This window comes from Ochlerotatus camptorhynchus, unplaced genomic scaffold (assembly GCF_037179485.1).
Source record: "Ochlerotatus camptorhynchus isolate MF236.1 unplaced genomic scaffold, CSIRO-AGI_Acam_v1.1 ptg000398l, whole genome shotgun sequence".
Taxonomy (NCBI): Eukaryota; Metazoa; Arthropoda; class Insecta; order Diptera; family Culicidae; genus Ochlerotatus; species Ochlerotatus camptorhynchus.
The window spans coordinates 413675-441359 of record NW_027040885.1 but is presented as its reverse complement, the minus strand read 5'-3'; positions in this window follow the sequence as shown (position 1 = coordinate 441359).

Below are 27685 nucleotides of genomic sequence, written 5' to 3'. Positions count from 1 at the left end.
TGTCGAAGAGTCCTTGGTTCAAGGGGTTGGATGCGGGTCGAGACTTCATTAGTATGATGTCTCGCCTCATGTCCAATCACTACTCGTTAAACGCTCACTTGTTCCGTGTTGGGCTGGGGGACAGCAATCTCTGTGAATGTGGACAAGGCTACCAGGACGCAGATCACATTATTTGGTCTTGTGTTGAGCATCGCGGAGTCAGATCCGAGTAGTACGATTCGCTTCGGGCTCGAGGTAGACAACCTAATGTTCCAGTTCGGGATATTTTGGGTAGACGCGAACTGGAGTTTATGAAACTTGTATATGTTTTCTTAATGAATATAAACCTTAGATTGTAAGTTTGACTAACCTTGTGTTTAGTTTTTGTTTTGTTCGTGTGTTTTTTTTTTTTTAATAATTGTATAATTACACTGCGGATACCAAATTGAATAGGAATAAATTCATGTTTTAGGAATAATGACATATTTGAATCGTAAATCATATCTCAAACCTCCTTCTCCCTCTCCCCATCCATAAAACTGTATGTCTCTACTAACCTCGAGACGACCGCGAGTAATCGGTTCAATTCCTTTAACTCTAGCTTTAAGACGTCTATTATGTACAACGCAAATGATAACTTGGCTCTGTAAAGTTTTTTCGATTGAGCCTGTACAAATAAATTAATACAAAAAAAAATCTATGAAAAACAGTTTTAATTTCATTGATTCTGGAGAAAATTAAAATATTTTATTCTATCTAAAAAAAAATTGAACCCTCAACAAAACCTAAATCAAAATTCAAACCGTTGAGCCACACTCCGTTTTCACTGAAGGTGCACATGAATTTATGAGCTTTTTTTTTTGTGTAATACAGCAAATATTCCCGAAATCATGAATCATCTGAGTTGAAATCATTAAGTAAATTCATGAATTCCACTTTGTTAAACAACAAAAAACATGTAAAAAAATAATTAAGCAACGGGTTCGAACCAATAATCTTGGGATCATTAATCATATGCTTTACACTAGACACTAGACTAAATATCAGAACTAGTATGAGACGGAGATTTTATTACCACACTGGCCAAACTCTGAAGAATTTCTCTAGACCACGACTGATTCAAAATCAAGTGCCTAGGATTGACAACGACAAAGATATCAACTTAATTCTTCCACGCGATTTCGATTTCATTTTATTGCTCTTCATGGTTCACGGCTTCTTTGTGATCATATTGGCACAGCGCATCATATAACATGAACCATGTAAAAAGTGAGACCAACAGCAAGAATGCATTCATGCTGCTTGATCCATTTTTCGTAACAGTACTCCCGCCATACTGTATTTCCCTTGATTTGCACTTGGTCTCTGTCATTGTAGTGTGCTGAAACCGGGGCTTTCGTATGGTATGAGTCCGGTTCGAATGGCCAACGAATAAATTGAATTGTCCTCCACCAAGGAGAGTCCCGTTGCTGGTTTTTGTGGCCTCTCCAGAGATGTTGCTATGTACGATACTTCAATGAAGTGATACTGATGCAAAGGATGTGTGTGTGACCGTGTCTATTTATCTCGTTTTTATAGGTTCCTACTCGTTCTCTGTGGATAACCCCCTTTGGTATATGTCGAAGCGAAAATACCGAAAATCTCCGAGACATGGGAAAAATAGGCGAAGTTTATCTGTTAGGAACGCACAACGAGGCCGTTCGGTCGTTGTGACGAGCGTGTGCTTTGGGAGGATTGCATGCGGAATATCGCCTTGGATTAGGGAGATGAGGGTAAAATGCCCATGTGAAGTCAGATTTCCGTTTATTCCACCATGTGAATCGATATTGAATTGCAATAAAATCTATTTGTTGGGTAAGATTATTTACTAGATATAACATTTATTTTTTATTTTTTTATTAATTTCATTTATTTGATAAGGCTCAAATGAATTAACTTTACAGAGCCGAGGATTCTTGGTCACTATGCATCTTAAAAATATAGTCCAAAGGTGTTGTAACACAATAAACACTCTATCTTCCGCTATCCAAAAAGCCTCGTCCATCAGAACTGGAGTCGCTTCCAGTGGTTTCATTGTATGGCAGTTACACAATCGAGAGGCAGAGCGCTTCCATTGCAGCAATGGACGAAAAACGTGGTCAGCACTCACACACTCATCACGAAACGGTTGCTTTCCAAAGTCGACGACCCATCGACCGAAAGAACTGCTGATGAAGAACAATGAGGAGGACCACGCAATGGTTGCTGCCGAGACAACAGACGATCGCGTGGCACACATCGAGAGTGGCCTGCTTTTGTCGACAGCCGAGTGAACACTGCGAGATAATATAATTGCTATGCATAAAAATAATTATTAAATTCTTGATTCAATTATTGAAATTGAAAAGGCCACCAAAAACCTGCTTTCGACGTTTTGGAACAAAATTCGCTTACTGATTTAATGCCAAGGTAGCATACATTTAGGCTTTATCTACGTTCTTCCTCTATTGAATCTCAAAGGTTCACGCCTGATGGTTATGCTTACCACACTACAATTAGCGGGGCGCATCATAGCCTACTGGGAGTAACCAATAAGAATGATGAAACTACTAACTACTATTTTTCGAATAAACATGATGTTCGGCCTGACGAACATAATTATCAAGGTAAAATCTATCAATTAAGTTCTTAATTTTTTGTAACACAGTACTTTCCCGTTTTTGTCAGCCCCATCTGAAATTTTAGGCTGACAAAAACGGGAAATTTTCTTTTTCTATATTTTAACAATCAACTATTAATTGAACAGCCTAATTTCCAGCTTCGCCAGAGCTTCCAGCCCTCTTGCCCTTTTGTGTTGGTACATCTGTTTCCCCACTCCACTTCCTAAGCATTGAAGTCTCCTCCGATGACTACCAGTCTTCGTCCAATCAGCTCTTCGGTAAGTCCAACCAGCCCCGTAACGTGGGTAGATCACCTTTTCGTGGTACGTTAAGGGATGTAAGATCTACCACCGATTCCTAGTCCTGACTACTTCAAACTAAGGGAACAGGATTTTTCAGTAATCCAAGGAACACATCTTAGTTCTTGTTACTTTTTATGCCTTGTTGATAGTGACAAGACTCGGCTTTGTCTACCGAGGATGATCTTGAAACAAGGAAAAAAGTAGAAGGGTCTGTGCCTAGGGGCACGAACGGAAGCTTGACGTAGGACCGCTTGTGGACGGAATAAATGTGAACAGCATTTAGTTCTTTTAATTGATCAATTATCTATTATCTCAACTCTTTCCGTTTCTGAATTGTAGGCGTACCAAATTTGTAGTAATTTTTTTCAAAGAGAAAGTTGATTAAGAGAATCAATCAAAATCACTTGCACCCCTGCTTCCAAGTTTGGTTACAAGATTACAACTCTGGAGAGCATTTTGTGTGGTCGTTGGGGGCTTGTGGTTCTGAATATGGACAAACAAGCACAGATAAATTCTATTCCAACTCTTTACTGATGTAAGCTTGATGGCCCTGAAAAGGGCCGTTGTATTGAAGAGGACATCCATGGCCACTTACGCTTGTCGTGTTTAGTGTAGGTGACAACATCACGGACCTCATTTTTCAGGAACACCTTCAGCACACCTCGTAGATCAGACCGGCGAGCCAGACGACCGATGGCGGTTATCTCGAAGAACTTTGCGATGACGCTTGGTGCCTCCTTTACCAGACCTTTTCCTCCTTTGCCACAACAATTGTTGCTTGTAAGGTGTGAAGGAGTGGACTAGCCACCACCTTCCTACTGCTGCTATTGCTGTTCACCACGCAGTCCGAAGCGAAAATGAGCTAGCTAGTGCTATACAGCAGCGCTCATTTATATATTTTCAGGTTAAGGTTCAATTTACCTTGATGCATTTTTTAAAAATTCAAAAGCAGATTTTTTCGACGCATTATTTTAGATTGCAAAAAGCTTGCGTCATTTTCTGTAAAATTTCAAAAGAAATCGAATAGTGCGAGCTTTATGCAATCTGAAATAATGCGTCGGAAAAAACTGCTTTTGAAATTGTCCAAAAAGCATCAAAGTAAATTGAACCTTAAAGCAGAATGATGTGCAACCAAGTGGTATAAAAGCTACAAAGACTCCTCCCATTATGAGTAGGTTGCTATCAAGTAGCGACACTGACTCTTTTCCTTTTGCGTACACGGCGAATGAGAACGACCCAAATTTGAGTTTAGTTCACTCAAAATCGCCAAAAGTGCAAGAACTCAGCGATGAGTAAATTTGTCTCATGGCTTCCTGTGGAAAACCTAAAAAATCTGCCAGAAAATGAGGAAATTGACGAAAATTTTATTCAGTCTCGGAGTAGTACCAATAGACTAAGTGAATCCAATCTTTACTTTTCTCAAATTCAGGAATTTTTCCCTGGAACATCCTGAAAAACCTGGGAAAACATGAGGCAAATTTACTCATCGCTGAGTTCCTGTACTTTATTTCTTATTTCTGAGTTAACTAAACTCATATTTGGGTCGATCTCATTCGCCGTGATATCACCTTGAAAGATATCAGCGCCGGTGGTTAGCGTGATTACCTCTCACCCCAGCAGGCCTGGGTCCAATCTCAGTCGGCGCCAACGGCAGGTTCTAAGGCATAACATCTCTGATCACGCCTTCCTTGGGGAACTAAAGCCGTTGGTCCCCGGTTGAGTTGATGGGTCGATTGGTAGGGTCCAGGTGTGGGAGCTGCCTCCCTGGCGTCGGTAGCATTGGAGCTCAGTACGGAAAACAAATCTCGCGTCACTTTTCAATAGGTCCTATCTACATTGATCGATTCTCTTCATCGACACTCTCTTTCGTAAATAACTCGGCTTCACAAATGTTTCCTGCCATCTTCGTCGAGAATTAGATGCTAGATTGTTGCTTCTTTCATCGAAAATATCCGGCCGTGGCGATTCAAAGTTGATCAAGGTTGATCAAAATAATTTGTACCCCTGCTTCCAGTTTGATTACATGAGCATTTTGTGTGGTCGTTGGTTCTGAATATGGACAAACAGGCAGATGAATTCTATTCCTACTCTTTACTGTAATAAGCTTGGTGGCCCTGAAAAGAGCCGTTTTGTTGCCAAAATTGGTGATGATTTAACCTCCGAAACCAAACAGAGTGCGTTCTGTCACTTCAAAACGTAGATGACATCCATGGCCGCTTACGCTTGGCGTGTTTAGTGTAGGTGACAGCATCACGGATCTCATTTTTCAGGAACACCTTCAGCACACCTTGTAAATCAGACCGGAGATACGTCAGACACCGCCACGGCGAGCCAGACGACACATGGTGGTTATCTCGAAGAATTTGCTGTCGTGACCGGACCGAGGTTTCCAGCCTCGGTCACGGCTACACGAATCTCGGCTGCTACGGCCGCTCCGTTTTCATTACTGCTGCTGCTACTATTGTTGTTACTGCTGCTGCTGTTGTTACTGCTGCTACTGCTGTTGTAATTTTCAACATTATTGCTAACACAATCATTAATATCAACAACAATGTTGATCTCATCGCGAGAAAAAAAAAATCATCTTTGCCACAATTTAAAGACTACCGTTAACATCAACCATTTCAGCCTTAATTTTGATTTCAATAATATCATATACTCACATCAATTTCATGTAATTTACCAATGCCAACGACTTCAAAATAATGCCATCAATTTTATCTGAGTTCACCTTTTCTAAGAATTTACTGAAACTCCCTTTTTTTTAAATAACTTGTCCTTAGAATTCTCATGCCATTCACATTTGAATTGTCTCACAATTTTGCACAGAATTTTCATACATTTATACAATATTTTCACTACCTAACACTTTTTTTTTTTCGAGTTGTCATTGAAATTATTCGATTCCTTAGAATCTTACAATCCTTTATAATCGACATGGAAGTTTTCACAGAGCAACTTTAAAAAAATTGCTCTGAAATCACTCACTTGACTACGTTTTTTTTTTTTTTTTAATTCTTTATTTAAGAGAAAACACTTGACTACGAGTTCTAGTCAAATCTGTCTTAGAGTTCATTTCAAAACTCTCAAGTACATTTTTACCGAAATACCGTGGTATTTTTCTCTACCGTCCTTCTGACGGGGGAGTTTTTTCTGTATCTACCGGCCTACTCCACTGGCCGTTCTGCCAGGGAGCCTACCGGAGACATTTCTCCTCTATCGTCCTTCTGACAGGGAGCTTCTTCTTTTTTTTATCTTCCGGCCTACTCCACTGGCCATTCTACCAGGGAGCCTACCGGAGACATTTCTCCTCTTGCGTCCTTCTGACGGGGAGCTTCTTTTTTTTTATCTCCCGGCCTACTCCACTGGCCATTCTACCAGGGAGCCTACCGGAGACATTTCTCCTCTTGCGTCCTTCTGACGGGGAGCTTCTTTTTTTTATCTCCCGGCCTACTCCACTGCCCTTCCGTCAGGGAGCCTACCGGGGACATTTTTTTTTTGTTTTTATTTGTTTCCAGCCTCCAGCGTCAAGGAGCCTACGGAAACAATTTTTACTGCTCCGCCCTTCCGTCGGAGAGTAATTCTTTTCATTACACTATACTTACTTACTGATCTACCGTCTGCGCCATTGTCGTGACCGGACCGAGGTTTCCAGCCTCGGTCACGGCTACACGAATCTCGGCTGCTACGGCCGCTCCGTTTTCATTACTACTGCTGCTACTATTGTTGTTACTGCTGCTGCTGTTGTTACTGCTGCTACTGCTGTTGTTTTTACTGCTGCTGCTGCTGCTGCTGCTATCCGTCGCTTCCAAAGTTCGTTACAAGAATGTCTTCAATAAGTTTAGGTAGCTCATATTTATACCATCCGTTTTTTTCCTCATTTATCCAGCACTGCTTGCTGTGTCGACACGATCAGGATTTCCTTTCACATCTGTCATGCTTCACGCTAATTTAGCTCAACTCAAATGGAGTGTTGCATTACTTGACACAACTCTCAAGTATTTTATTTATTTATTTTATTATTATTATTATTCCGCATCAACCTTATCTACCACATTTGCGTTTGGTTCTGAATATGGCGATGAGTGTGCAAAATATTACGCAATTCCATCCTCCCTATTCGCACGCGCCCGAGGATCGGAGGCGAATGCCACTTCGACTTGTTTCGTCTACTTACTACTCTCTGACGACTGTGCTGGGGAAGCAGCATATGCATGTAGGTAATTGGTGGATTTGTTAGTTAATTCGACGCTTTTGGACAATGCTGGACATTTACCAGTTTTTCAATAGTTTCTTGTTGAAAATAAACATTCGGAAGCATTGTTATCGATGCGTAGCCATATTTATGATCGATTGGTGATAAAATTATTGAAATTAGACCAGGGGCAGCTAAGTTATTAACGTTCAAAATCTTTCTTAATTTGTTACATGTTACATTTTCGGTTTACACAAAGTGTACCCCCATATAGAAATCAAAGACGTAGTCCTACGTCAAAATGAGTTAGTTGTCTTCATCTATGTGATTCCTAATCTTCTAATCGTTGTTCCCTAGTTTGAAGTGGTTAAGACTAGGGTTCTGATGCATGGTGATTATCGGTGTCATACCTTAATTTTGTTGCTAAGGAATCCAATTTTGACTGACAAAGGGGCGCACCTTTGGAGGGTGTTTCAACACTCCGAAGGGTATAAATAGCGGGACCTTACAATTAGAGTCGGATCCTTGCGATAAATGCAAGAGTGGCCACTGTAAAAAAATCGAATACTTCATCATTTCTCAATAGTGATGGAGTAATACGGCATGCACTAAACTAAGGACACGGGATATACTACAATAGATCAATTTACTGGTCGCAGTAGTGTTAGGTCCCGAACAGAGGAAAAAAAAAAGTCCAACCAGCGTCTCGTGGAACTGCTCCATCGTCCATCGGGTGCGTATGAATATTCCGTTAATTTTGATGACAACGGAACCTTCTTCTTGAACTTATGCAGTCATCCCAGCTCTATCCGCCACCTAGTTACCTTTATCGGGAGGGACTCGATACAGCTGTGCAGTGTTGCTGTAATTGAGGTTTATTTGAGTTACCTCTGTTCTTGTTGCGACAAAACAATTAAGTGACATTTGGAGCGTAATGCTTGAGAATCCATGCTTAACAAAGTTCAGCAAAATCTTCACGCTGACAAAATCGGGGGGATAACGGCGCCGGTGGTGTAGTGGTAAGCGTGATTACCTCTCACCCCAGGCCTGGGTTCAATCCCAGTCGGCGCCGCCGGGATGTTCTGAGGCATAACATCTCTGATCACGCCTTCCTTCGGATGGGAAGTAAAGCCGTTGGTCTCCGGTTCATGAGTTGATGGGTCGATAGGTAGGGTCCAGGTGTGGGAGCTGCCTTCCTGGAACGTCGGTAGCATTGGTGCTCAGCACGGAAAACAAGATCGACGGAAAAAAACAAACCAAAGGAAAAAAAAAAAAAATCGGAGTAAAAAAAGCTATAAAATCGGGGTTAGCCAAAATCGTGGGTAAACAAAATCGGGAGCTGACAAAATCGGGAAAGCACTGCAATCAGTCTAACCAGCTGTTTCATGAAATTACTATGGTGGTTTTTCACTAAAATTGTTTTTTAATTTTATTGATTTCAAATTACTTTTTTTCTAAGAGTGTGTTGCTTCCAGTCATATCATATGTTAAAAGTTGAACGTATTAAAGTTATTTTTCGCCATCATATCAACTAACAGCTGAGATAGAACCCCCTTTGCTTGCCATGGGTGTTTTAACCCCATTTCCCCTACACATTCGTACAGTAAACGGAGACATGACAGCGTTGATTTGGATGGCCTGGCTAGTAGAGGGCTTCCGCAGCGTCGAGTCTAAATTAAGCTGCTGGATAAATTGCATTCCTTTGGTGCACCATTTAGAATGAATGAATAGTGGGACAAAGAATTAAATGGTATGATGGTCAATCTGAAGTGATTTACATATAAAGAACTTCATTTGAAGCAGACCACGAAACATACACTCCTGTATGCTCAAAGAATATAGCAGAATTGTGGATTGGACACACTTCGTTCAACGAACTATTTTCCAATTATTAGTTGACACAGGAATGTCGATGCCAACATTTAATTAGGGCAAAACTGATATTGTAAATAATGACTTCAACCGGTGATTTATCGCTAATAAAAGCTTAATCCTCGCAAACTAATCATAGCAGATGGGTGCGAAAACACTCCTCTACACGATGGTATTGTTAACTTGCATGAGCGAGCTCCAATTCGTGAGAATGTGACGGCTAGAAGCATTGTTAACAAAAGCAATTTCGCCCTTTTGAAATGTGGATGAAGATTTGCATAGTCATTATAAAAGTTTAATTGGTTTACGAAATCAATTCTCACCCAAAGTTAATTCAGATGAACACAATGAATTTCAATTACCGCCATACAGGGAGTTGTTCAGCTCGCACAATAAACTATAAATAGTAATAACCTACTTTTGCCCTTCCTATTGCTCTCCCCGGAGCTCAAATCAGTGAGCTGGCTCAGCCAGAATTTTATTTTGCATTCCAATTTTCAGCTCAGTTGTATTTGCATCCATAAATATTTATTGAAACTGTCTGGGTCAAGCGACTGTAAACAACGAACTAGAGCGGAAAAGTTTGGCTGAGTATGGTTTATCAAATACTGCAGCGTGTTTCAGGACGGAAACAACATGATTTTTCACATCAACAAAAAAAAAATCAAACATTTGGACTTGGTAACAAATTTCGATGCTCTAAGATTTATTAATTTAATGGTAAAGAGTTTGCACGATATTATTTCCACACGAAAAATGTCTTAAAATACAAACAAGTTAAAGGGTGGCGTTCGAGATACGAGCGCATTGTTGATGTACGACTACGATAATATTTTATCCGATTCGCTGCGTCGTCGTTTCGAATATTGGTTTATTCCTTAATTTAACGTCGATCTCTGTTTCGCAATCTAGTGTCAATCACCGACGGACATCGATTGCCATCCATTGACGGGAAATCGAATGTGCAGGAAGGCAGCTTCCACACCTGCGTAGGATATTTATTTATTTATTTATATGACTGAACATCAACATGCGTTATTTGTCCCAATGATGTAACTTAAACTAAACATGAAGAGTACTAAAACAAAACATCAATAAGTACATAGATAGTCATCTCGGAAAAAAAAAGGAACATTACTAAACAAACTAAACTGATCTAGAAAAAAACGAACTAAACCTCCGGCGAAGCAGCTGGCGAGTCAGGTCAAAATCAAACAGTGCGGAGACCCTATTGAAGAGTTTCTGTAAACCACCGATTGCACCGAACATGCTATAATTAGTTCGCTGTATGGGCAGGCGCAGCATTGAATTATTCCGTAGGGCTCGGGGTTCAACATTGATGTCAATTTGCTCAAGATGGACAGGGCAATCGGTGCGTCCTTGCAATGCCCTTGCTGTATCACTTCGAACCGACAGGCGCTCCAGATGGATCCGTTGCAAACGACTTTCGTAGCTAGGCAATCGGAAGGAATCCGTCCACGGCAGTTTACGTAGCGCATATCTCAGGAACCGTCGCTGAACAGACTCAACTCTTTCGACACCGTTGTTGTAGTGAGGAGTCCAGACAAGCGAGCAGTATTCTAATATGGAGCGAGGCAAGGAGCAGTACAACGATTTAAGGCAGTAGATATCCGTGAAGTCTTTGGCAATCCTGAAGATAAACCTTAGAATTCTGGAAGCTTTGTCGACGGCGTGCGAGATGTGCTGCTTGAAAGAGAGTTTTGTATCCAGAATCACGCCTAGGTCCTTAATTCGGCTGAAGCGCTCAATTTCAGTGCCTAACAAAACATACTTGAACATAATAGTCTCTTTCTTGCGCGAAAAATAGATAACCGAGCATTTGGACGGGTTAATCTCCATACGATTCAGAATACACCAATCAGCAAAAGTATCTTCAATTGAGTGAATTCGGAGCTAGAGTTTAAGGTCATTTGCGTAAGATAATCGTGGTCCCTCAATTACCAGATTCATGTCGTTGAAATAAATCAGGAAAATCAGCGGTCCCAGGTGACTACCCTGAGGTATGCCGGATGTGGCAACGAACGCACGGGACTGGTGATCACCAATGACAACAGTAAGATAGCGATCGGTGAGGTGCGACTGAAACCATTGCAAAAGGCTGCTGCCTGTCCAGTTTAGCGATTGATATGCGATGATTCAAGTCAGTATAAATGACATCCGTCTGAGCACGATCCGACATACTGTTAGAGATGTAGGAAGTAAGGCACAGCAAGTTAGTGGCCGTGGAGCGACTAGCCATGAAACCATGCTGGTCGATACTAAGCCGTAAGCCGTATATACAGTGAGCGAGTAACGGTTCCATAACAACGAGTTCGAACAATTTAGCAACAGCGCTAAGCGAAGTAATGCCACGGTAGTTGCCAACGTCCTGTTTGTTGCCTTTTTTATGTACTGGAAACATGTGCGCTAGCTTCCAACAGGATGGGAAAACTCCGACGTCCACAGACCGTTGAAAAACGTGCAGCAGTGGAGACAACAAACTGTCCAAGTGCGTTTTGAGGAACGCCGATGGAATTCCGTCAGGACCCGGATTGTACGACGACTTAAGTTTCGAGGAAGCCCTGAAAAACATCTCGGGATTGATGTCAATTCTGCTCATGGTTTGGCCAGAGAGTGGTACGTAACTGGCAGCCAGTCGGGCATGGTCGTCACTCAGTCTCTCGTCCGTGAAGACACTAGCAAATTTTTCAGAGAACAGCTGACAGATATCTTGCGTAGATGAGGCCACGTTACCATTATGTGTCATAGACGACGGCAGACCAACTTCATGGCGTTGTTCGTTGACAAACTTCCAAAACTGCTTGGGACGTGACTTAAGCTTTCTTTGCAATCCACGTCGATACTGAAGAAAGCATCGTTTCGCAACTCGTTTGTATGCGTGATTGATCCTGACATAGTCACGTTGAAGGGATAGTGAGCGGTGCTTGGTGAACTTCCTAAGAGCGGCTCTCTTTCTGGATTTCAGTCGACGAAATTCGCTCGTATGCCATGGTGGATGGGTCGTATGATGATGAATCTTTTTCGGAACGTGTCTGTCAATGATATATGCCAAGGCATTTGAAATAGTTTGAGCGGCGGACTCAATGTCAACGGTGTCCAATAAGTCGTACCAATCTAAATTGGAGAGTAACTCGGCGATACTACCATGGTCGGCATTGCGAAAATCGTAGGAAACTGTGGCAGGTGAAATATTAAAATCATGTATCAGCTTAGTACTTAACGTCACCAGTAGCGGCGGTCGGTGACGATCCAGTCTCACCAGAGGAGTGGGCGCCTCGCATAAGAAAGGAGCCATGTCCTGGGCGCTTACAAAACAAAGATCCAAACTGCGGTTGTTCTGGTTAATAACATGGTTGATTTGAGAAAGAGTGGCTGAGCTGTAATTGTCCAGAAGGAGCGAAGCGTAGGAATGGATGAGAGAGTGATCCATGTCAGGATAGAGGAAGCAGTTGCGAGTTTTTTTTCCATGAAATCCCCGGGAGATTGAAGTCACCAAACACAATAACTTCATCGGTTGCTTTGGCGGTATCCAGAACAGAGAAAACGGATTGGCAATGGGTTTCGATGAGGTCACGCTCCCGTATACGGTCGGGAGGAAAGTAAACCGCACAGAGAAACAAGGTACGATCGCCCCGTTTAATCGACGTCCACACCTGCTCTAAGCATGTCCAAGCATTATTTTCTAGTAACCTCGCTCTAAACCTAGAATTTATAGCCACTAAAACACCTCCACCTTTAACATTCCGACTATTAGTAGCATTCCTATCGCAACGAAAAACTTCATAATCGTCGCCGAACACCTGACGAGAGAGCGTGCGTGAATCCAACCATGTCTCCATGAGAATAATGATGTCGTAGCAAAGATCCGAGGTAGCTACGCGAAAATCGTCGACATCACAGTTGATACCACCGAAGTTCTGATAATACAGCAGCAAGTCTGAAAGAGCAGGTATAGTTTCAATACGTCCTAGAATCTGAGCAACTTGCGAAGGATGCCTTGATGGTGCAGGCGAATATTGACTGGAAGCAATGAGCGGATCAGGAGTCGTTGAATCGATAACAGAAGTTGACTTGCCTATGCTGTCGAGTTGGAAGACCCCTGCACTACTCCCACACGCAGGGCCGGGACGATTGCTGAACGCTGGCTGGAATGGCTCGACTGTGGCGGGAGGTACAAGGGCTTCCATGAGGCCAACTTCGGTGCGTCCCAGTGTCCGGTTGAATTGTGATGGCTGATGAGGTAGGGCTGTCGGAAATTGGCTGCAAGCGATAAACGGATCAGGAATCATCGAGTACATTAAATTATCGTACTTGCCTTTGACGTTGAGTTGGAAGACCCCTGCACTACTCCCACACGCAGGGCCGGGACGACTGCTGAGCGCTGGCTGGAATGGCTCGACTGCGGTGGGAAGTACAAGGGCTTCCATGAGGCCAAGTTCGGTGCGTCCCAGTGTACAGCTGCCTAACTGTGGCTGATCAGAAAAGCCAAATGGAATTTGCTGGACTGGCAAAGAGTCTAGATGAAGTTCGGTAGAGACAAGTGAAACATGTGTCAAAGAAGATGGCAATTACGAAACCGGCCATTCAGGAACAGGTTGGTTGACGAGCTCTGTGCAGCGATTATTATGTTATGGTGTTGTCTTGGTGATCCAGGTAATTGGGTGACTCCATGCTGGGGGATAAATTGGCATTTGGCGTTCGAGAAGGGTTCCAAAAATTTGTAACATTCCTGTTGTCCTTGAACTCACGGAATTGTATTCCCTTTGGCCACGTTGCAGTCGAAAGAGCCTTTGCATTCAGCTCAGGACTCATACCGAGTTTGAACTAAATGAATGACAGACTGCTGACATTCTTACCATTGGCGACTAGTCTGAATGTCTCAACGTCGTTTATTCCTAACCTCTGCATCGCCAGTTCACGTACTTGCTCCACTGTGACGTCACGAGAGATACGCGAAAGGTAGAGCCAAAACTTCTACCTTGGAGGTGGTACAGCAAAAGTGCCGATATATGAAGATATTGAGCTTGCAGTTCCACACATCAAATCCTGTTGACGGCGTTCAGCAGCTTCAGGTTTACGGAACAACCGTCGGCTTCGCAAAGACCCAGCGGCATTCGTATTACGAGTTGATGATTTTAGTGTAAGTGCACTGGAATTGATCAAAGCGGTGAAGTTCAGACGAAGTTCACTTTTGAGTTCATTCATGATTTCCGACTTAATTCTTTGAACAATCTCATTATGATCGCCAAGGACATGTTCTTGCCCAGCCTCATAAGCGCCTCGAATGGAATTGCGGAAACGAATGTCATCCATTAATTTGGTACACGACCTGCACATCCAGAACAATTACGAGTTCATTTTCATCTCATCGTTAACAGCTGAAGTGATATTGACGCATTTGAGGTGAAATTCCGCCTTGCAGAAGCCGCTGCATGAAATGGAATCGTCAATGACATCAGTAGCACAGGAGTGGCAAGTAAAAGTCATTTTCAGGATTGAAGTAATTCTCAGGAGTTGATGCGATTGCCAAAGCAGCGCTACTAAACAGTTTAAAGTAATGCGCCTAGAGTAGTATGCAACAACAGAGCAGGTAAGCTTGACTTCGAAAGTGCAATACAACGGTAGAATCCAGGCGATTTCAATGCGCCAAAATGTTTGCAACAGTTTCACCACGAGTTCAACAAAAGCTCGCAAGCTTCAAAAATTTGCTGGTAGATGGTGCTTCGGAAAAAATCGCGTGGCGTTTGCTTAGGAAAGTGTTTGTAAACAATGTTCGAAATGCTTCACTTTCACTTTAAAACAGCACCACGAAAACACAACACACCGAAATAAATTCACGGCACTTGAATGCAGTAGCACATACACTGACGATCGAACGATGAAGGTATAATTTATAACCGTATTAACATAAACAAGTGCAAGTAATTAACGACCAAACGCAGCGGTATAAGTAGCTAACAGTGTTGCCGATATCGCACCCATTCAACACACATGGGCCGGGACCAACGGCTTTACTTCCCTTTCGAAGGAAGACGTGACCAGAGATATTTATGCCTCAGAAAAATTCTCACCGACCCCTGTGGGATTGAACCCAGATCCATTGGGGTGAGAAAACAGTCATGCTTACCACTACACGACCGGCGCTGGTTATAAAACTTATCACAATTTTAGATTTCCAGTATCGACAAAATGGGTCAGAGCTAAAGCTGCGACCTTATTGATGCATTAAGTTTATATACATACTCAACACAAAAACTACAAGGGACAGCCCTATGGGGTTGTACGCAATGGTGACGTAGGACTACGTGGTCTTACACAGAAACAAAATTCATTGGCAAAATTACTATATTGATGGTTTAAATTAAATACTCCCACCAGTAGATTTGTGCAGAAACGAAATTCATTTAATTTTACTATTTTTTCTATCAAAACTACTATGCCGTTTGAGTAAGCATAGTAGTTTTGACAGAATGGTATTAACTTTGTTTATATTTATAGTCAACTATACTGAAATCATGGTAGATTTAACGGCATTAAGCGTAGTTATACTGAAAATAAGTGTTTTCTGCAAAATAGTATTTCTAACTATGGTCTTTGTTTCAGTGTATATAATACATCTTAATTGTTAACTGCAGCAGGAGTTTGTGTTTTGTGTAGGATTAGGAATTTTATCGAGGTTCTCTCTTATTATTATTATTATTATTATTTATTAGTGACACTTTATCACTTCTGTGACATTCGTGTTGCGGGGTTCTCTCTGTTTATACTCTTTAGTATGACGCGCTTGAAATAGATGGCCCACAGCAACTCACGAAGAGCTAATGATTCTGATCAATGCAGTACAATGCAATGATGCTTGCAGGCAGCCTTTCGTTGTGTACTGGAGAACAATGTCAACACCACGTGCCAAAAGCACAGCTGCTGCTGCTGCTGATGCTGACGACCGGACACCACCACACACGGTGATTGGAACTGAATTCGATCAGCGGTTGTGGGCAGCCTTGATAGCTAGCTGCTTGCGGGGAGCCTTTCGTTGTGTACTGGAGAACATCACCACTCACCACGCGGTGATTGAATAAACACCGTATCGTGAGACCGGATAGAGTTCAACTTTTTAGGGAAATTACTTTTCGCAGGCAATTGGTGATAATTTTAATTATCATAGCAACAGTTGCACATTCGTGCAATTTTTAATAGTGACATTTTGAAAAATGATGAAGCCTTAATTTCTATAGGTGCGTTTCAGTATTTCTGATCGATTGGTGTTAAAATTATTGAAATTCGTCCAGGGGCAGCTGAGTTATTACCGTTCAAAATCTTTCATAATTTTGTTACATGTTCGATTTTCGGTTTTCACAAAGTGTATATAGAAATCACAGACGTAGTCCTACGTCAAAAATGCTTCCATGGCTCAAATTGTTTTGTTGATAATTCTTGAAAGGAGGGACTTTAGATGAGAATCTAAATATTTATATGGAGGTACCCGATATGTATTACATTTTACTACGTGTTGCAGTGTCAGTGCTCTATATTGAAATCTTTGTTTTTTTTTGGTTAATTGTTGCTCGTCTTATTATCAACTGACTAAAATACGAAACGACCCATAGCCATAGATTAATTGTAAAATACAATTGTTTTAAAACATAGCATGGCATGCTTTTTGTACAATGAAACTTGATTATTTTTCAACCTATCTCCATTCAGAGAGACAAATTATCAACCTTTACTCAATAAAATTTATTGAGGAATTCAAATTTCAACCCAAATTTGTAAAAAATTGCCCACTATGCATACATTCTAGATTCTGGCTTTTTATAAGCAGGCGCTACATATTAAAACATATTGTCAATACTCAAAAAGTGTTGTTATTGATGACGAAAATATTGACGCATAATCAAAAACCTAACCAACTTTTTTCAACTATATGCGACTGACAGTGGAAGCAATTTGGCAGCTGTGTTTTTAAGACGCTGCTCTCTGTGTTTCCCCTACCCCTCATTATGGCTTCACTCTGAATAGGCTGACTGAGTTATTCTTGATGACGTGGTGTGTTTGAGATGATGTTCAAAATTCAGAAATCTTTCGCAAAGTTTTGAAGACCATTATAAGGGCCGTTTGGTTCCGTTACACTTTTGTGGAAGGTTTATGAATTAAGCGTTTTACACAAGCTGGAGGTCCTTTGGCATTATATTTTACAAAGAGGGGCTTGCCCTGGCTGGTTGGCTGGCAGGCTACTGACGAGCACCTCTATTGGGGATGATGGCAAGCTGCTGTACGCTGAGATATTTAGGCACTTTTTGCTTGGATACGAGCGAGCTTTAAGTTCTTCCGGCATGATAACGCGCTTGACGAAGATGACCAACAGCGACAACTTGCGAAGAGCAACTGTAACATGGTCAGTAGCGGTATGGCTTCGATTCTCTCTTGCTTTTCCTCTGTTCGATTTGTGGTCTTGAGCTGCTGTATGCAGTGTTTTTTTTCTAATTTCAATCAAAATACAGATACCGTAATTAACACATTAACACATTAATTTACAATTCTACAATAAGGAGAGATTGTTACGGTAAACATATAATGCACTTCTAGTATATAAAGCATCCTTTTAAAAAAGCGCATGTATTCAAAACATTACAAAATTAATCTTTATACTAATGAAAGACTGACAAATAATTTATACTTAAATGTTTGATGACGGTTAGAATATAATAATAAAAAGAAATTAAATATAAGAAAGCTTCAATTAATAGTTGTGGTATTTGAGATCTTAAATAACATTTAATGTTAGATTTAAATGATGAACAATTTGTTAGCAGCTGTATATCTCTGGGTAGTGTGGAGTTCCGCCTTCCGGAGGAAAGCCCGATTGTTCCAGGGTGTGGTTTGGTGTCCGTTGTGGGAGTTCCACTGAGAGCTTACCTATGCGTCCGTACGCGGTCGTGGTCCGAGGGCTAAGAGGACGAGAGACGATTGCTGCGTGTTCTCGTTGTCACCCGTCGCGCCTGTTGAGGAGTGCGCAGGGTTATGTGCATGATTGATAGTGAGCGGCTCGCATATCTATGACCCTCCGCATACCGCACAGGTCGGTTGTTAAATTTGGCTGGACCTATATAAGTAAACCGTTTCAGACCAAAGTTTTAAAATAAAACACATCCCCAAAGGGATATTCTGTAAACTAGTTGAAAAACGCAAATATTAAATTAGAATATCAAATTAAACAAAGATGAAGAGCCAAGTAGGCTAATCAATTAAAATGATAAATCAATGTACTACCATAATCAACAGAAATAAACATAATTTTATTACTACTACCAAAGTTTGAATACGTACGCAATCGAGAGAGATGGTTAATTTGAATGGTTTTGTGCAATCGTGGCGTCACATTTAAAGTTAAATTATGGATACTTGCTGGATTATGTTGCACATTGTGAATAAAGAGCAATTTTTGTTCTTCACACATGCCTTGTATAGGAAATACTTTATGTGGAAAATCTGTGTACAACCGGACAGATGGAAACAGGAAAGGTAGGTTAGGATCACATGCAAAGCTGCAGCTGTCATTTTCTGTTTTTGTCGAATTTATTCTTAAGGCCGGCGCACAATGGATACGTTTTCAGGTTTTTTGACAGTTAGCCCATCTGTCAAAAAACCCGAAAACGTATGCATTGTGCGCCGGCCTTTACAGAGTGCTCGGATGCGTTGAGAATAGTGTGTTGATTATTAGTGAATGCAGCTGAGCCATATCATCAGAATGGTGGTCCGACATAATTTCAGTGGCTGGGCCGTGTATTCAAACTAGATATAATCCTCGATGAAAAGGGTCCCCGAACGCATATGGGGTTCTTGCTCCCGTCACGCCGATGGAACTCAAGGTGGTGTTGATTTGTTGAGCTGAAAGTGTATCCATTCCATCTGCTGGACAGATGCCTGCTACCAGTTTGGAGTGTGGGTGAAGCCTGCATCAAGCCTTCCGTTATTTTGCTTACACTTCAAAAAATAAAAATTATTTTAATGTTGAAATTTTACAGTCCATGTACAATGTTCCCGATTTCGAGAACATATTCACGATATCAAGCACAACCCATGAACATGAATCACGTTTATCAGAACTAGATCATGGTTTTTAGAACAAAGTTCTCGATTCTATGAATGTTGTCATCTTTTCTGGTGCCGGGTACACTAGAATGCAGGCGTTACGTTCATTGTTTCATGATTCAATATTCATGGTGTACTTTCGTAAAGAAAAATTTACTTGTTCCGAAATTCGTGACTTTAGGTTCACGGTTTTTGGTATGAATTTTCTCCTGCACTCCGAACACAAGGCGCGTAAATCTAAACATGCCACTTTTAGTTAAGAACGTCGTGAATTTCTGAGATTCCTCACAGAGTTCGAAATGATAGTACGCGCTGCTAAGGTCGAGTTTCGAGAAATATTTTGCTACGGCATTCATTTCCACGACTAAGGGCATCCGATAATACTCACGTTGTATGACTTTGTTGGGGCCCTTCATATTAACCACCAGCCGGAAGTCGTCCTTATACCCTTCGGAACAACAGACATTCCGCTTATCCATTCCGGTGCTTTCGTGACCTTTTCGATTATGCCTTGATTTTCCATCTCTAGTAGCCTATTCCTCGAATCTTCTCGAAGTGGCGCTGGCACATTATAGTATGCGTTTCTGATAGGTGTGACCGTCTTGTCCATGTGAATGTTATGCTTCGAAAATCTCGCAGCTGTTGCCGGTTGGCCCTATTTGGAGGAGCTTCATATAACTCACCGTTGATCGTTCAAGCAGTGAGCGTCGTCTCTCACTCACAACGTAGAATGTTGCAATTACTTACGGATTTTCAGTTCTTGGTATGAAAATCTGTGCTTGAAACGCGCATTTTACGCGGTTATTCGAACCGTATGCTTGCAACCCTTTGCCCAAGTAGAGCATAATCGGCTGGAGCAACAAAAAATCGATCGGAGTGAAATCCCAAACACAACAATCGACCAACGCATCTTCAAGTGAAAGATCGTGCATTTTCTGAAAACAAGCGTAGATAAAGGACAAATAAAAGAAGAGTCAAGTTGTCAGAAATAATTCCAGAGGATTTTATTGCTTAACAAGTGTTCACTTAGAAAGTGCCTGTTTATTATCTTCGTCTTCATCATCACTCCAACCAGGCCGTTTGACCTGCTTCTGATAAACCATATTCACGCGCTTCTTACGGCAAGTTGTGACTAAATGCCCACGTTCGACATGCGTTGCAACTTTTAGAGAAAGTTGGACATGGTTTGTTGCTTGGATGAGAAAAGTGGTTACATCAAGGGCTGCGTAAACGCCGACATTGTTTTCCCGTTCCAGTGCCATGGTATCACTTCGTCTGTCGGTTGTCATCTTCATCGTCCTCTCTGATACGCTTCCTGTACTCCATAGCTGGTCGTTTCTAATTCCTTTGTTGAATCGCAACAACTGTTTTCTCTATCATAGCCAACTGAAAAATGAAGCTCGTTTCGTGGCCATACGTTCTTTCTGCCTTCACCAGTTCCTTATTCTGGAGTCCTTTCAATAGTTGCGCTCGCACGAAACGGTCCTGATCGGAGGAACTATTTCCACATAGTCGTACTTTTTCCATCAGCTTGGCAACCGCCATCGAACGGAGGTAGTCCTGGACGTTTTTGACAAAAGTTGTGTAGCAGTTGGACTCACTCAGTTTTTAACGCAACTTGAAGCTCCTCGCCCATCTTTAAAAACAATAACTGCGAGCGTTGAACCGGATTGGATGCGTTTCACAGAGATGCTGCAATCTCTAAGTTTTCTATGTGTCTATTCCAAGCCTCCCACATCTTGTTGGCAGGAACTCCACTCGGAAAAGCTTTGGTGTGATCCCATCGAACAACAGACGTGGTACCTGGTGGTCGATCAACGTACTCGTTGATACGGTCCTTGATAGTTAGAAAGACTGGTCATCCTTACGTATTTTCTTTCGCTCTCCAACGCATCAACGTTTGACGTTCGTTGGAAATGAAAAACCTGCAATTGTGTACATTTAATGAATTTAGTTCATCGGATTACCACCCACAAAAGAATTGAATTGGAAAATAAACTTCTTTCCCTCGGTTGATCCAGCCGTGAAATATAAGCTGCCTTAAGTTCGTTCCCAACGCACTCTTGGCATCCCCTTCCTGGTGACTAAGTTTCAGAGAATCAGAAAAATAAAGAGACCATAACATGCCGTGTTTCTTGTAGCGGCTATCCCGGCGCGCTACGTAGAAATCTTTGCCTGCGGAAGAATTTTCTACTTCCCTCTTCTGAAGTAATTCGATATCGTCGATACGAAAGAGAAAAAGGTCTACCATATATTCGTTCTGAAACGTACTCTATACACTACCATTCCCCTCGTGGTAACCAATTTCCGCCTTGGAATAGAAGTCAAACACCGTGTTTTCAGCGGCTATTTCAGTACGCTAGGTAGCAAACTTTGCCAGCAAAATTCTCCACTTTTATTTTCTGGAGTATTTCTTATCTATCCACTGAACAAAAAAATAAAGGGTTGTGTCTTAGACACTACCGCAATATGACGTAGAACTACGCAAAATTGATGTAGGGGAAATGGCTCTAATGTTGGCCTATGGATGTAAGATTGGGCCCATCGCTAAAAATCTGCTATTTATCAATTTTATCTAGATGAACGCGTCATTGGGACGGTACTAATAGATATTTTTGGTCGCTATTGAAAATTTAGTCGATTGCTGAATTTATGTATGGGCCCAAATTAGGGGCATTTAGGCCGACATTACACCCATTTCCCCTACGTTACTTTTCTTCAGTAGCTCCATCATTAGTTTAAATTAGGCTTCTGAAGCAGAGAAGAGAGTGAAGGTTACATTTTATGATAACGCAACAGGCAGTTGTTTTCTTTATCAGAAAACGGTACTTTCAATATTGAACAAAATGTTGGTTCATATCAGTTGGTCAGTGAAGTAGGGGAGGAAGGGGTATAACGACATACGGGGTTTAAGCACCTCTTTGCTTTCCAATTTTGAGGACAACCCTAATATAAAATTATAATGCATCATCATTATGTGTTCGTTGAATGATGCAAAATAAAATACTGTGACTTTTTTCAAATCAAACTTTTGATTTCGAATAAGTAGGTGTTATAAGTTATAGAATTTCAAAGTCAGAGCAAAAGTTCGTATACAGATTTTCCACCTGTTCAATGTTTTTATAGTAAGCATCATAGTTAAGGTCCACCGGGGTAAGTTGAAACGGTAGCGGAAGCGAATATTCACTTTAATTATTTTTGAGAGGTATTGTGTACTACCGCAAACTACTATATTAGAAATAATCTCAGTGATTATTCACTTCCGCTCAGAGATGCATCTATTGTTTCAACTTCCCCGCACGTTTCAACTTGCCCCGGTGTAGGGTAATGGATTTTGGTTGGACCTATTTATGTCATTTTTGCACTGCGTCTAAATGTATGCCCTGTTTTTTTTTCTATGAATATAACATATGTTTAAGATACGACTCGGACTATTTTAAGTATCTGCGGTAAATCAATAACACCAGTGTATGTGGTTGACTGTGAACTTACTAAGCACTTTCACTCTCGTTTATTGACGTTTATATATGTACAAATTATAACAGTTATTAATACTTCTGATCAGCTGTCTTTGTTTTTCATCTTCGTTCCTCTCTTCAGAGGATTTGGACTTTGAGGTCGAATGAAATGGATTCTTACAATATGGACATGAAAAATGTGTGGGTTTGGTGACAAAACCTACCTTTCTAGATTCTAATTATACTACAGAATGAATAATGTACTCATAATAAGATTTTATTGAACGTTTTTATTCAGCAATGAATTTGAATCATGGTTGGACCTAAAATGCATCATGGTTGGACCTATTATATTAAGTACCATTTGTATGCTTAAGAGCCCGCAGGGCCGAGTGTCATAAACCAATCAACAGTCGCTAGCTGAATGGTATTATGGTTACATAGAGCACTATTTGTTGGAATCGATCAACCGATTCCGGAAATATGACCGGAACATGCTGCGGTTTATATTGCGACCTCAAACGAATAAAACTTATCATGTGACACCTCAAATCACATTAGAATTAAAAACCAGTTCAATGGTAGTCATTTGAAGGGGCCCAGTGTCACATTGGCCACACCTGGCCATGTTTCGATCCTCCCGGAGAAGTGAATATGGTCAAAAACCAATTAATCACATTAAAATTCATTATTAAGAATAGTCAGGATCCAGTCAATTTCCGGAAACCCATAGGTAAGTAGCAAGGTTTAGACTTGGATTAATATTCATTATGCGATACCTCAAATCACATGAGAATTCATTTACTTCCTCTATGCTCTGTGTAAGAAAGTTGTGACTTGGAAACTACTACTTAATTGTAGTTTGTTAATCATTATTTACCGGAAAAAAGTGATCGTCAAAGTCCATGAATATTTCAGGCTGTCATTATTGGAGGGAGTGTTTTGTTTAAATAATTTCCGCGTTTCGGGACCCAAGTCTCCTTCGACCCTGATGCCCTGATTATATTTTGCTGGCTACATTTTTGCACAGTGCTAGCAAATCCGCATAGATGTTAACACCACAATAACCGCTGAGGAGCACCTGCTTGCTGCAGGACCCAGTGCCACACCGTTCGAAGCGGTAATGAGCAGAGGCACGACAACAGCGCTGTTTTATATCTTTTCAGGTTCAAGCAGAACGATGTGCAACTAAGTGGTATTCGATTATGACGGCTGGATTTGAAGAAAACGTTTATTTCATGACATAATTTGTACATTTTTCAAAAGTTTTTTTGATGAAAAATTGGAGAAGTATTTATTTCAGCAGATTCATAAAGTAATATCCTATCGATTGGCATATTTGGATTTTAATTTTATCTATAGATGACAAACAGCGGCGCCGGTGGTGTAGTGGTAAGCATGATTGCCTTTCACCCCAGCAGGCCTGGGTTCAATCTAATATATTTTTTGATTTGCACGCCAGTAGAGTCGACAAAGACGTAGTTCTACGTCTTAAAAGACTGAGTAGTGTAAAATTATATGTCGGTTAAAGTGACGAACCAGCCAGTGGCTGAAAGTCACTCTAATAAAGAAAAAAAAAAATATATGTCGGTTGAATGAAATTTAAATCGCTTCGGTAAAATAAAATGATTATTACTGTAAAACTAAATTAATGTATCATTTAGTTATAAATCATGGGATTTTCATTTTTGTTCATTTAAATGGAAAAACTTGTAAGAGATAAATGATTGCGTTCGTTAGTTAGTAAGACATTACAGCTTTTTTCCTTGATTTGTTTTCCGTGCTGAGCATCAATGCTACCGACGCCAGGGAGGCAGCTCCCACACCTGGACCCTACCTATCGGCCTTTCAACTCATGAACTGGGGACCAACGGCTTTACCTCCCTTCCAAAGGAAGACGTGATCAGAGATGACATGCCTCAGGATATCCCGACGGCGCCGACTGGGATTGAACCCAGGCCTGCTGGGGTGAGAGGTAATCACGCTTACTACTACACCACCGGCGCCGCTGTTACATTACAAATTCCGCTGTAATTAATTCTTATATATTTCTAGGTGCAGAAGGTGGACTTGGGAAGTAGAGAGTTAAAATATATATATTAAAAATACCCGCAGATGATGCATGATGTTTTCAATTGTCTAGAAATAACAATTTTAAAAGATTTGAGGTTTTTGTGTACCGGTCTTAAACATTCTTCTTTGTGAACACTGCATCATGTTTTACGCAACCGAGTGCAAATTACCCACTCCTTACGAGGAGGTAATTTTTCACCATGATTAATAATAATTACCACAAACGAACAGCTAGTGAAAAGAAAAAGTTTATTTATGCTGTACTTTCTTTCATCAGATCCTACCCTCCTGAAGGCATTCTGCAGGCAGCAAACCTTGTGTAGCCCAGTCCGTTGCTGCACTGAAAATTTCTTGTTAAATCTTGTGTAATATGTTTCTAATTAGCGAACATGGGAAAATCGTTCCTGAAAACCAAAAATCACTACAACGTGCTGTGGTTGCTATTAGTGGTAGTTAGGTATACTTACTGCCAGAACAGTTCACATTTTAAATTCCACCCATCGCATCGTTTTTCCGGTTGCCTTGGGCAGCAATTTACAGGGCTTGGTGTTTGTAAACACGATGCCAACAAGAAGTATTTCTCCTTCTTACCCACCAACAAACGCCAGCTGTCCTTAAACGTAACAGGGTCATTCCACATAACGGTGCATGATAATGGGACTCAGCCTCGTCAGATCTTGATAAACAATGAATAAGATCAAATGAAAAATGACAGCTTGAGCTGAAAGTACTTTCATGTTCGAATTGAGCAACTTACCATTTTCTAATCTGAATCTTTTATTTGTTCATTTTTAGTTTGTCAAAGTTGTCGTGGAATGTCAGTCAGAAGGAAATCAACAACTATAGCAAAGTCTTGCCTTAGTCTTACGCCCAACACGATGGGCTGTAGGATCTCGTTTGTTTTAATGCGCTCAAACAGCCAAGAGAGCATATCTACTTACTACGAATGTAAGAGGTGCTATAGTGCTGTCGACATCGGCCTCGTTGTCGTCGTCGTGTCGAAAGTTCCTCTAGCCACAGCGATTATTTTCCGGGTTAGAAGAGGCTGGGAAAATTGCTGAGTCTGATATTGTGTATTGAAATTCGTTGCCGCTTTGTACATGTTTTCCTTGCACCAAAAAAGAGCCTCATCGCCTTGTTCGTTAAGTCGTGTTATAATATGGTACCACTGGCACTTTTGGTATGGTAGCTGTAGGTTTCATGAAACTCTTCCCGCTGCTACCATTATTTTTATACCATGCTGTCTAGGATAGAGCAACGTTGCTGTCTTCAACATGCTTGCTGCTCTCTAGCTGCATGGGTCATGCATGGAAATTTTTTTTTTTTTTTTATTTATATTTTCCGCATACTTGAGAGCGGAATCACTGGCCCAGTAAAGAGCTTTCTTGTGGTTAACAGAAGAGCTGTTATAAATATCCAGGTCTCGAGTGATTGTGGAAACTGTTAGAGGTAGTTTCATAAGTATGTTTAAAGTTCCCTGAAAGTAAGTACAGTTCCTAGATTTTACGCATAATTTCATGAAATATTAAAAAGTGACTAAAGTACTAAACTGATCCTTGAACTTGTGCGAAATCCCTCTTCCTTAGTGCTCACGTGAAGTTTCCTGAACTTGATCATTCAACTAAAGCTCTTTTAACTTGTTCAGAGATCTCTGAGCTTGTGTGCATGTGGCTGGTTTTTTTTTCCAGAAGTTTCCAAAGAATAGAAGCCACTATTGGTCAGTTACCCGACACATGATATGTTGTATTTTGTTGTGTTTTAAGTGCCTGCAACAGAAAAACCTACATCTACAACCAATTGAGAAATTTAAGATTATAATACAGATTTGCATAAGAAGAATGTAATTGATTCACCGCATGAACAGATTCTGTCATGGGGACAGCCACGGCGTTGTGCTCTACGTCCATACCATTCACGCCAAATTCACGAGTTCTAATCTCACCTTTGGACAAGTCACGAATTTTGCGATCAAAACGTAAAGATAATAGTATTTAATAGGAATTATTTGAATTCATCGCGCCACGTTGCGTGCCACGTTTACTCTGGCGACAGCACTTTATTAAAAAATGAAAATTAGGAGGCTACAAATTTTACACGTGCAGTAATTAGAGAGGGTATAATATAAGACAGGAGTGGATTAGAAACAAACTACCTTGGAAACCTATACCCAGGCAATTTCTAGCAACACTGCCTATGCAATCAAGATTGGTGCTGCTCTATTGGCTCTGGCTTTGACAGTTCGTTTCGCTCAAAATAGACCAGTCCGCTCCTCTCTTATACTAGACCCTCTCTCGTAGTTATTCATTTTTGACGTGAAGGAGAAAATGTTTCAGAATCTAAAAACATTCAACTTTTTCTAGATACCGGGAACCCGAGTAGACGAGATATCAAATCAATAGCAAGTTTTACTATTACAATTAGGGAACATAACATCACAAAATACTTTTAGTTTGATTGATATAAGAGATAAAATATCAAAATAGCTATGGGACTATAACTGAGTAATAGGAAAGTCAATTGTTGTTGTTTGTAATAGAAAAAATCATAGCCAAATTAATGTCATTTTTTGCTATAAATTCTCATCAGCTTGGTAAGTTGTTTATTAATAAATTTAATGGCACCTTAATAGCATATTCTGCTATCAGATCAAGATTAGCTCTTGAATTCATGATACCAAAACATAATAACAATAGCAAATTATGCTTTGATAGCAGAATAAGGTATAACCTTATTATTGCACACCTTGCCAATAACATAATATGATATGGATGGTCACATTTGATATTATTTGGCTCTGGTTTTGATATTACATTCTACCCTGCAAGGCCTTCGCCAATTCAATTAAATCTCCGAGATTTCCAAGTTAAACGATAGTATTTTCAACATGGATAAGAAATCCAACAACTATTTTACCGATACCGTCTTCAAATCTATTCTTCGCCATCAACCCACAAACCATCGAATAATGAAATGGGGCCAGATGTGGAACAGCCTTCTTCTACCAGCGGTATGTAATCAACGGGACCCGTTGATATCGATAGTGAATCAATTGTG